At 29.5% G+C, this 11,007-nt stretch overlaps 1 pseudogene; it reads right to left on the bottom strand.

Moving 5' to 3' along the window:
- Window positions 1–10,049: 10,049 nt before the first annotated feature.
- On the bottom strand, window positions 10,050–10,776 carry LOC149571603 (transmembrane 9 superfamily member 7 pseudogene; annotated as a pseudogene).
- Window positions 10,777–11,007: the final 231 nt, after the last annotated feature.

The raw sequence follows: 11,007 nt of genomic DNA, 5'->3' as shown, positions 1-11,007 counted from the left end.
GGTTAGGAATTGGTGAACATTTTCCTATTTAGGCTATTTTTCATAATTTGGGTGAATTTTCTATACAGATTTGATCATGTTTACTAATCAATTGATTATCAACTACAATTCACTTTTATTATTAAAATAAAGTCCAAGATTCATAAAGATATTAGAAAGTATTTACACACATATTTCTAAAAGATGAAGTAGGAGTGCCATTATAAATGTAAAATAATTTTATGAATAGAAACTGTATATAGTTGTAACATGATTTTAGTGCACAAGAGTTTAATATAAGAGATTTATTAATGAAGAATTGAGAAAATATGATGGCAAATGGAAATGGAAAAGTGTTTATATATTTTAGATTTGTTTTTAGATGAACTTTTAGACATTAAATAAGGATTTTATGAAATTTTCTAGTAATCAAAGAAATTATTCTTTAAATAAATAGTTAACACAAAAGCCAAAATAAATTATTGTTAAAAATTTATATCATTTTCTTTCACTTTCACCCTAAATGCTTGTATAGTGGATTAGCGTTAGTTCTAAAATTTGTGCATGCAAAGCTAAATATTTGCATCATTGGTTAGCTCTAGTTATAATTAGCATGTATGAAAATAATAATTTGAAAAATAAATAGTTTTAGTGACTAATTTCTATTATTTAAAAGATGTAAAATCTATTTTTATCTTCTATTATTTTTCTAATATAGGGGGCGAGTTAAGTATGGAAAACTCAAAGGAACAACATAATGAGGGAATCACTAAAATTGTTCTTATAAACTCTACTAGTGACCAAGCTCTATCAAAGGTTTTCTTAGATATCAATTTTATTTCCATTTTATTTTAGTTTTCCAATTGTAAAACAAGGCTATTTGAAGTATTTTATTTCAATTTCAAATTAGTTGACTCATCCACATATACAGGGGGAAACTAACATTCAAGAAAATGGGTAGTCTAGAATGTTGAGACAGAGAAAGATGAAGGCAAAACTCCAATGTAAGAGACAAGTTCCTGGAGGTCTAGATCCTCAACAACATTGAAGAAGCTCTATTAAAATAAGAAATAAATTCTCTCATACTAGAATTAGTGAACCTAGTTTTTTTGTGTCCTTTTATAGTCCAATTTCTATGACGATAGTTGGAAATTAATTCCTCTAATTTGCATGAAATGTCAAGTCAAAAGAATAATAGTTAATGTCTAAGTTAAAACTAGGTGTCAAAAAGAGTTTTTGCATGAAGTTACATGAGTATTATAGAGTTTGTAGTTTGCATGTACAATTTCATGATAAAAAATGTAAATCTTTGATATGTTCAAGACCTTTATGTATTGAGCTATTTGTAATGAAATCTTCATTTATAATATATTGACTAGTTTATCCTTGATCTCTCAATCAAGAAGTGTGTATAATTACTTTGAACAAATAGAATATTTTTTCCACCTTTTGAGTAATTTGTGTTTTTATTTTATTTTCTTTATTTGTTGTCATGACCTTTTTAGTCATGTTTACATCGTTACATTTCTTAAAGAAAGGAAGATATAGGTAGTGCAAGCAAAGAAGAAGGTCACAGTTTATGAAGTTTCCATTTGCTTAATAAAAGATGGCATTGATCTTATCATGAGAAAGCTATCATAAAGAAAAATTCTACACAAAGAAACTAGTTAGTGTAAATGTAGATTGGGTCCTTGACCACATTTGAGGAAATGCCAAGTTTTTAAAAGGAAGTAGTCTAAGCTGAAAAGGACAAAGAAAATATTGTTATCAATGTAAATGTCATCTCCAACAAGGTGAAGCCAACTTTCAAAAGATAGAGATCGATGAATTCAAAAGGAATAAGTTTTCTAAAGTGTGAAGTCACCTCCATGAAAAATTAAAATGAATCTTTATAAGAGGAGATTGGAGTCAAAGGAATTAACAATACAACTAGAAGATTGGGGATTTTTTATAACCTCACGATTAATTAAAATTTGTGTCCAACTTGTGACAATCCATGTTGAATGAGATTAGAAGATCATTACCTTTAAAGACAAAGTTATTCGTACAAAATTTGAAATTGTGGGAAGTTTCCAAATCAAAACAAGTTGATTTGCAATAAATTGGATCCAAGTCTAATAAAAGAATTGAAGGAGCCAAAAGCTAAGAGCTTTCCATTCAAATTGAATTTCCCTTATAATGCATCATGATAAGAGAGTACCTAAGTAAATTTGAAACAAAATATCAATATGTTTAACATATGAATTAGTGGTTGAAATTAAAGAAGGGATAGCTAGAAATTGATCTCTCCAATCTAATAAAGAGTTGGAAAGAAGAATAATTAATCCCTAAGATCGAACTAGATGTCTAAAAATAATTTTTTCATAAATATTCTAGAATTTATAATCAGCATGTAAAATTGTATGATATACATTAAAAATATTTTATCCATTCAATGTGTCTATGTATGAAGGCATTTGTAATGCATATTGGTGTCTATGATATTTTGATCAATTGATATGTAATTACCTAGTCAATGAATGTTTGTAATTATTTTAATGAATGAAATATTTTATGTGTTTTGATAATTTTGTATGTTTATCTTAATTTCTTCAACCATAACTATAACTACTTTTACAATTATTGTTATTACATTTTAAAGAATAGTTTTTTGCTTCTTTATAATGATTCATTATAAAGGAATTAATTTCAATGGTAGTGCATTACAAATTCATTTTGAATTTATTTTTTCTATAAGAACTATGCAATGTCTATTACATTATTAGTTATATTCACATAAGTTACTACATTCTATAATATTAATCTTTGGGGCTCTTCAATTATTTGATTAAGATTTACTTCTTTCTATGTCATTCAATGTGCTCACTTTTGAAGCTTTTGGCTAATTTTTAATCCATACAATTTCTCATTCTCTAGTAAAGGGAATTACTTTTCCCAGCTTTCAAGGTTTTCTATCTAATGGTCATTTTATCAATGATAATTTTTTTAATTTTTATAGAGGATAAATAAAATATGTTCAAATATTTTGTTGCATAGATTGTTTATTATATGCATTTTTTACTTGCTTGAACAAGTTGGCTAAACAATTTTAGTATAATCTGGGTTGAACAAAGGATCATTTTTTTTAATACCCTTTTCTTTTTAGCTTTATCTTGCTCTTTGAAAAAAATTTACTATCAAGATTGATGAAAAAAATTAATTATTGAACTAAGTTTATTTTCTTCAATGGGAAATTTGAATTTTCCTCCAAAATCTCTTTTTCCATTCATCTCAACAACTCCATACATTTGGTTCTATCAATAACTTCTTATTTGAAAGATTGAAATGCTACTTTGTGATTTCTCAATTTTTCCCAGGATGGTCACCAGATTTATTATTGAGTTTCTCTAGGAGTATTTCTTCCCTTGTATATATATTTTAGGGAGTTGGTCATCTTTTATTCCACCATCAAAAAAATTCATTTTGTAAACCATAGAATTAAATGAAGCCTAAAAATGTTAGTAGGAGGTGTATAAGATCTTCTTTCTATTAGGTTTTCCTAAGAAAATATTTATTTGGGAACTCGTCTCTCCATGTGAAAGCCCATCTAGTTTCAAAGCATTTTTTCTATCAAAAGTGTTTATAAATATTAAGACCAATAAATTCATTGAATTATGGACAAAAAAAAACTTATTACACTAGTCTCTTTGTCAAAAAATATTTTATAAGATAGTCTCCAATTGCTTATTTTCAATAATTTGAACTCTATTTAGGGTATCATGGATTCATGCATTGAAGTAATTTTAAATTGTTGCTAGCATTAATTCATCATACCACAAAGTATTTTCTCCTTCTATACAATTCATAATGAAACACAAGACTATCAATAAAATGTCAAAAGATTCCTTTATCTATTGTCTATGTCATCCTTCCCAAATTGATTCATGAAAATAGGGTGAGATCCTACCAGCCAGGGTAGAAATGGTTCACTATATAGAAGCCTAAAATCATCCATGTCCAAACATATTTGATTTTAGTCTATTGTATGTCATTAACTAAATGTATGTTTATTATTTTATTAAGTATTTTACCCTTTGTTCCATTCTACCCATTTGGTTAAAACTTATTTTCAATAGTTTCTTCATTGGAATGTTTTTGATGAGAAAAATAGGTTTTAGAGAAATCCTGAAACCCAAAAGTTATTACATATCATAGGGCTATAAGTAAATCAAAAAAAGCCTAGAACAATACTATGGCCAAACAAGATGCTAGATTGAAAGACAAACAAAAAGCCAAAAAATAAACCTTCTAAAACCATAAGACCAAAAGAAAGAAAAATATATACCTTACTCTTCCACTTTCCTTTCAAGGTCCTGCAATGTTTTTGTCACTTCATAGGCTTTCTAACACTCCTCAGACATTTGCTCCTATTTCTTCAAGCAAGTCCTATCTAGCTAGCTATGAGATGTTTCCATTATGGTTTCATCATTGTTCGTGTCTTCATCTCTGTACCCTCATTATCCTCCAGAAGACCCCTAGCTTTCAACTTTCCAACAAGAGTAACAATGTTTTCATTGAGAGAGTTTAGAATGGAGATGATTTGGTTAGCCATGTTATGGTTGTAAGTCTTCAAATTTTTCATCATTTTTTTGACCAATCTAATAGCACCCCTTTGATCTGTGGCGTTCCCTCCCTCAAATTTCTTCTCCTAGCTTTCTAGCTATCCCATTATTTCTTTAACCTCCTCCAGTTCATGAAATAGCCATTTAATTGATTTGAAATTATGTATCATACTATTTATTGTATTATTAAGTAGGTTCATTCCCACTTCCCTTGCGTTATTAGTTATAGCCACCAGTGTTAGATCGATAAGATCCTCCATCTGAAACTCTCCCTCATTCTCTTCTAGGATTTGTGGATTCATTGCTTCCCTCACTATCCTCATCTTCAAATTTCTGACTATAGAATTTGCTCATGCCATATGTGTATATTTTATAACCACTTCACCACTTCCTTCCTCCATTTCTTCCTTTTCATACTACTGAGGGAGACTTGGAGAGGGTGGGAGCACTAAAATTTCTAGGCTAGATATAGTTTTCTCCTCTACAGGTCTAACTTCCTCTTTAATCCTCCTCTATTTCTTCTTAGGATTTTCAACTGTCTTCTCCACATCTTCATCTTCCTCACCCTTATTCTCCTCATCTGTATCCATATCTTCAGCTTCTTTTTGACATGGGAGGTTGGAGAGAACTCATGTAGAATCATGATAGGAAATTTAAATTTGTATATGGAGTTTATCTTGTTGTGCAAACTTCTCATTTTATGGAGATTGTGTTAGCCTTCCATGACATCTATATAGCTCATAGAAATGAGTTAAATCATGTCATAATTGAGGATGGAAACTAGAAGTAATATATCATCTCCTAAATGGCAAGCCCAAATCTAGAATCTTATGTTTTACATGTGGTTAAAGAAAAAAACTAATTGGTGGATATCTTACTAATCTCATTAGAAAAATAAATGATTTATTTATTTGAGAGTAGTAGTCCTCCCTTGTAGCTAGCTATGCTCAAGATCATGGTGGGCAAAAGTTTTGCCTCTAGTGGAAATCAAATTTCGTATAAGTGGTGTTTGGAAAATTAATGTAAAAGTTTTAATAATGTATATACATTGTATTAGAAAAAAATGTAACAATAGAATCTACAAATATTAAAGTTTAGTTCTAAAATATTAATTAGTTTTTTAAAGATATTATTTCATTCATGAAAATTTAAAATTTTAATATAGGAGCATGAAAGTTTGAGGAAAATGATAAAAAATAGGTATATGTATGGTTGACCTAACCTTGATAAAATGATAATATTATTTTATGTCATTCATTGTATAATTATAAGACTTGTGCTTAGATGTGATGCATGCACATCATATGTAATATTTTCCCCAAGTAATGAATTAATTATGGGTGATTTACTAAAATGTATTTTTAATATTAAAAAAGTATATATCTGACCATCGTAACTTGGTCTAAACTTTAATGAATGCATCTTTCTATTACATAGCATGTGAAGAATATGATGCATGTTTCAAATCTAAAAAGGGTTATATCATTGGATAGTTATAGGTTTTTTGTTTTTTTAAACTACCATATCATTAAAGAAATTAGATATAATTGAATAAGATAATAATTAATAGTTATTTATTATAAAGGGGAAAATAATTGTAACTTATGTGCTACCAAATTTAGCAAATAAGGTTATAATGTCTACCATTAGTTTTTAGTGGAAACTATGTTGAAATGGACTTGGTTCAGATGTGTGTTGTGCATATGTTATTTCCTTCATGCCAATAGGATCTACATGTACATGTCAATGATATAGAAATGAATTGGGTCCTCTTCAATTTTTTCATATGAATGTAGAGAAAAATGAGGGTTTTTTTGGAAGTCCAAATGACATGGATTTTTAAGACGATAGGCTTACCATAAATATTTTCACTCTTCAACATTTTTTGTTTTTTGGTTGGTTTTATGATACACTTAGCAAAACCTTCTTTAGAAATTTCTAAAAATAAATCTTTATTCTAGGAAAAGGAAATGATACATATACTTATACCAGTTAGATTAAGCATATCAAAAGCTTAAAAAATTTAATGTGTACTCATTGTATGGTAGCAGAATAAGTGATTCATTTGCCTATTTACTAAGAACACATTCTATAATATAATGTGAAACCATTTACACATTCACATTCTATTTTGTGCATTATTGTTGTAGAGTAAAAAGAATAACTCTTTTTACATAGAGGATTCATCCATGTTATATGAAAGAGATTGGATGATATTATTCAACCAATTTAAGCAATTTATATCTTATACATGCAACATAGTGGCTCTCATATAATGCCCTAATTTTTAGGAGTGACAAGATAAATGAAATACATAACTATTCATTTCTTTAAATCATTTAAATATGAAGGTGGTACATGATTTCATTTAGAAAAGGAAAGGAGGATGCTCACAAATTTTTCTAAGAAGATTTTTGCACCTTCTTACATCTTATTGAAAGATTGGCAATGCTCTTCATTATTTCCCATGTCTAGGATTTCACACCTTACATCCATGTCTATGACTGAATTTCTAACTATTATATCTTAAAAATATGTGTGCCATAGAATTTAACAAAAAATCATCCTCCATTATGCTTAAATAGACATTGATTCTTTGTGTAAAGGTGTAATACATATTGAACTAGTGAAAAACTTTTAAAGTTATTTCAATAAATCAATTTTATGGATACCTTGCAATCATTGCGATCTTTGAGCCCACAACAATGTGTCATAGATTATTTATTGACCTATATCATGTGAGAAAAAGCTAAATGGAAAGTGATCTATCAGATAAAAAGTTATTTTAGAAAAAGAGTCATAGAGTTTAGAGAAAGAAGCAAATATACAATTGAAAAGGAAGTGGATTTGTACTCTTTTTTTTTAGTGACAATTATTATTGCCATGCATGTTATAGTTTTAGTTTAGTGTTCTCATATTTTCCTTCATAGAATGTTTGGAAATAAATTTAAAATGTTATTTTTAGGAGTTTAAAAAAAATTTATGTCATAAAATACTCAAATATAAAAGAAAATTCTCATTTATTACATGCATATAGTTTGTAATAGGTGTGTACTTTTATAGTTCACTTTGCTAAGAAGATGGTTTCATACTAATCGGAATTTGTTCAAAATGTGTACAAAGTGTATTAAAGGTGAGAATTATTTTAAGAAAGGACATCTATAGTAAGGTATTTAAAGAGAATTATATTTTTCCCTTTTTCCATTTACAAATGATTAAGTTTTCCTAATCATTAATTTTATGGTTACAACTTCCAAAACTCAAAAATTGAAGTTAAGTAAGCTAAATTTGAGGATATAGGCACTAGAAACACTACTTACAAGTTGTACAAAACCATCTAAAATAGAAATTTGTTTTCCTTATTTCACATTTAGCTAGATAAAAATATTTTAATAAATATCATAATTTTTTTTTTCAATAAATATTATGAGGTAGTCTAATTTTTTAATTTTTTAATCTAAGAGATGACCAAAATAAAAATAATTTCACTTAAATTATTTGGTTTGCAGGCTTCTAGTGCAAATATCTACATAAATAAGTGATTATTCACGTTGAAGATGAATGAAGGTGATAATATTGCTTAATATATATGAAATTTCTAATCACTTCTTAACCAAATTACAATTGTGAACTCTAAAGGTAATGATGATGACACCCAATCAATTCTACTCAAAACTATTCCATCTAGTTTTGTTCATATTATTTTCACTCTAAAAAAAATGAATTCTATATTGTGAAGAGTAATTTATTCTTTAATTAATGAAGGAAGTAGAGCTAATAAGGGCCATCAAATTACAAAGGAATGTACTTTGGTTGCTAGAAAGAAATCTAATATTTTTATTTAAAGATAATTTAAATTTTTTTATTTTTAGAGAATAAGAATGGGTATATGAATTACATTCAATGAGAAGAAGCCAACATCAATGGAAAGTTGAATAAAAATAAAAATTTTACCACAATTAAAAAAAAAACACACTTTTTTGTATTTTTCATACCTGTAAATGACTCATCTGATGATGAGAACTTGCCATTAAATATTATAATTAATGAAATATTTATTCTTTAGAGGAAAACAAAGAATCAACAAGAGGCTAAAGGAAATGGAAGGAGGGTACCATTCATCTTGAGATAGCTTCTTAGTCAAAGTTGATTTATTGCATGAGAAGCAACTTATTGTGTTCCTAAAAAGTAAAGACTTGGAAAATTTGTTCTAGAAGAAAAGAGTGGACTTAATATATTTGTGTCCCTCAAGAGAAGAGGGGGATTAGTATCATGATTGTCCCTTCAAGAAGAAAGGTGGGGTTGGTTTTGGTTGGTGGTATGTCAAGAATTTAAAGAGGCATTAAACACACCTAAATGAGATGGAATTTTAGATGAAAGGTATCTCATGAGAAGGCATATAGGGGGTGATTATTTTTAAAATATTGTTGGTAAACAGATTGTTCTTTGTTAAATAAACTCTCAAACGCCCAAATCTGAAAGAACAATTAGATGCCAATAGTTGGATAATCTATCATGAGGTTGATAGTTTTCCTCTGAATTGAAAGGTACAGCTCCCTTATAGAATGATATGCAATGAATTTTTTTATTTCCCAAACTAACTGGGTGTGTTCTTAACCTAAGAATAGAAGAGGAGAAACCAAGTTAATCCTAGGTAGGACTAACTCAAGCAGATTTTAGATGTTAAGCCTAGCCAACTTCGAGAACTCACACATCCTATGACTCCCCGAGATTGGTAATGCAAGAATGTTGTTAGTTATGAAAATGCAGCAACATGAAATTAAAATGAAAATTAAATATCTGAATCTTTGCAACAAGAATAGATGAAAGTACTCCGATCTATCACCCATTCAACATTTGACTAAGAATGCAAGAAAGTGCTCAAAGCTGACCATAACAATACTCTGATTGAAAGTAATCAGAAAAGTGATGCCTAAATGCTCTGATTCATAACAAAACCTTTCTTATTTTATACACAACAAACATAATACTTTGATTATGTTTGCTTACAATTTATAGCCAAATTTATTACAAATAACAAAATATCAATCTCAGATGCATGAATGAAAATCTAGAAACTAAATGCTCTCCCCTCTACTCTAGCTCTCCGATTGTATGCAGAAAAAGCCAGACCCTTCCATCCTCATCCAATTCCTTATTTAATGCCTTTTCATCTTCATGACCCTTCAATCACCAATATAACTGATTCTTTCTCATCCAAGTCTTTAATCATTTCTAAATGGTAATCTATCTTCACTCTTTTCGAATCCTATTCTTTTAACTTTTAGTACCTTGACCATTTTAATGTTATCATTCTTTATGAATTCAATGTAAAAGATTCCTCAGAATATTGCAGCAGTCTTCTAAATATCATCACTATTAGGATTCTTTGACTCTTCATATCCAAAATCTGATTGGCCTCGAATACTCTGCCTTTTTTTTTAGGAATAGTTGTGTTGAGTAGCTCAATCAATCTTCACTGATGAGTATATCAGAAACAAGCTTGGTGATCTCCAATTTCGGGAAGAAGTAGAATATTGCATAGAGAAACAAATAGAGTGCTGATGAGCCTAAAGTTGGATATGCTATCCACCACCAATGATAATCTTCAGTGCACAACAAGAAGTAGCAGACAACAATAGTGATCTTGGCACAAGTGACCAAAAGGGTGATAAAGATGATGAACAAGAATCCAAAGATATAGTAGAACTGATTCAGCCATATGGAAGTCAAAATGAAAAATAGCTCAATGAAAACAGCTCCAAAAGGTAAGATGCCACCAATTAATATGGAGAAAATTGGCTGCATGTACCAAGCCTATTCTGGAATTTTCCTGGGCTCACTGGATCCTCAATGGTGGGTTTCTTGAACCTAAAGTAACTGGAAACATAAAAGTAGACTTCAGGGTATATTTTTTTATTCTGTGCCTTTGAACATCTTATACAAACGAGCTGAAGAGTAGCCAGGAAATAAAAACATAAAGCAGGCTAAAGTGACTAGGAGGCCCGAACACATCTCCATGGACCAATTTCTATCCTATTTCTTCTTGGACTTCATCCTGTGTCTCCAATAGGTTATATTTTGAAATATCCCTATACAAAGTTCTCATCATGATCATTCCCACCATGCTAGAAAGGAACAACACAATCATCGACGAATTAATTATGGAGAACCAATGGATCTGATCATCTGACATTAGCAGATATGTATCCCATCAAGATGCCCATTTCATAGAGCTATCCTTTAAAGCGACATCATAATTGCAGATGACCTCTTTACCTTCCTCTACCTCCTAGGGAGCATCAGAACTTGAAACATAACGCTTAGTGTTTGCATTGCAGGTTATCAAATGTGGATTCTCGGGTTCCCAAGGCTGCTCATATTCTTTACACTGAAAGGTGTGACTTCAACACTAACAATACGTGCA

The sequence above is a fragment of the Cupressus sempervirens genome, chromosome 2 (assembly GCF_028749045.1).
Source record: "Cupressus sempervirens isolate cs-2001-9-10 chromosome 2, ASM2874904v1, whole genome shotgun sequence".
Lineage (NCBI taxonomy): Eukaryota > Viridiplantae > Streptophyta > Pinopsida > Cupressales > Cupressaceae > Cupressus > Cupressus sempervirens.
Note: the sequence above shows the minus strand (reverse complement) of the source record. Positions and strands in the feature narration are given on the sequence as shown.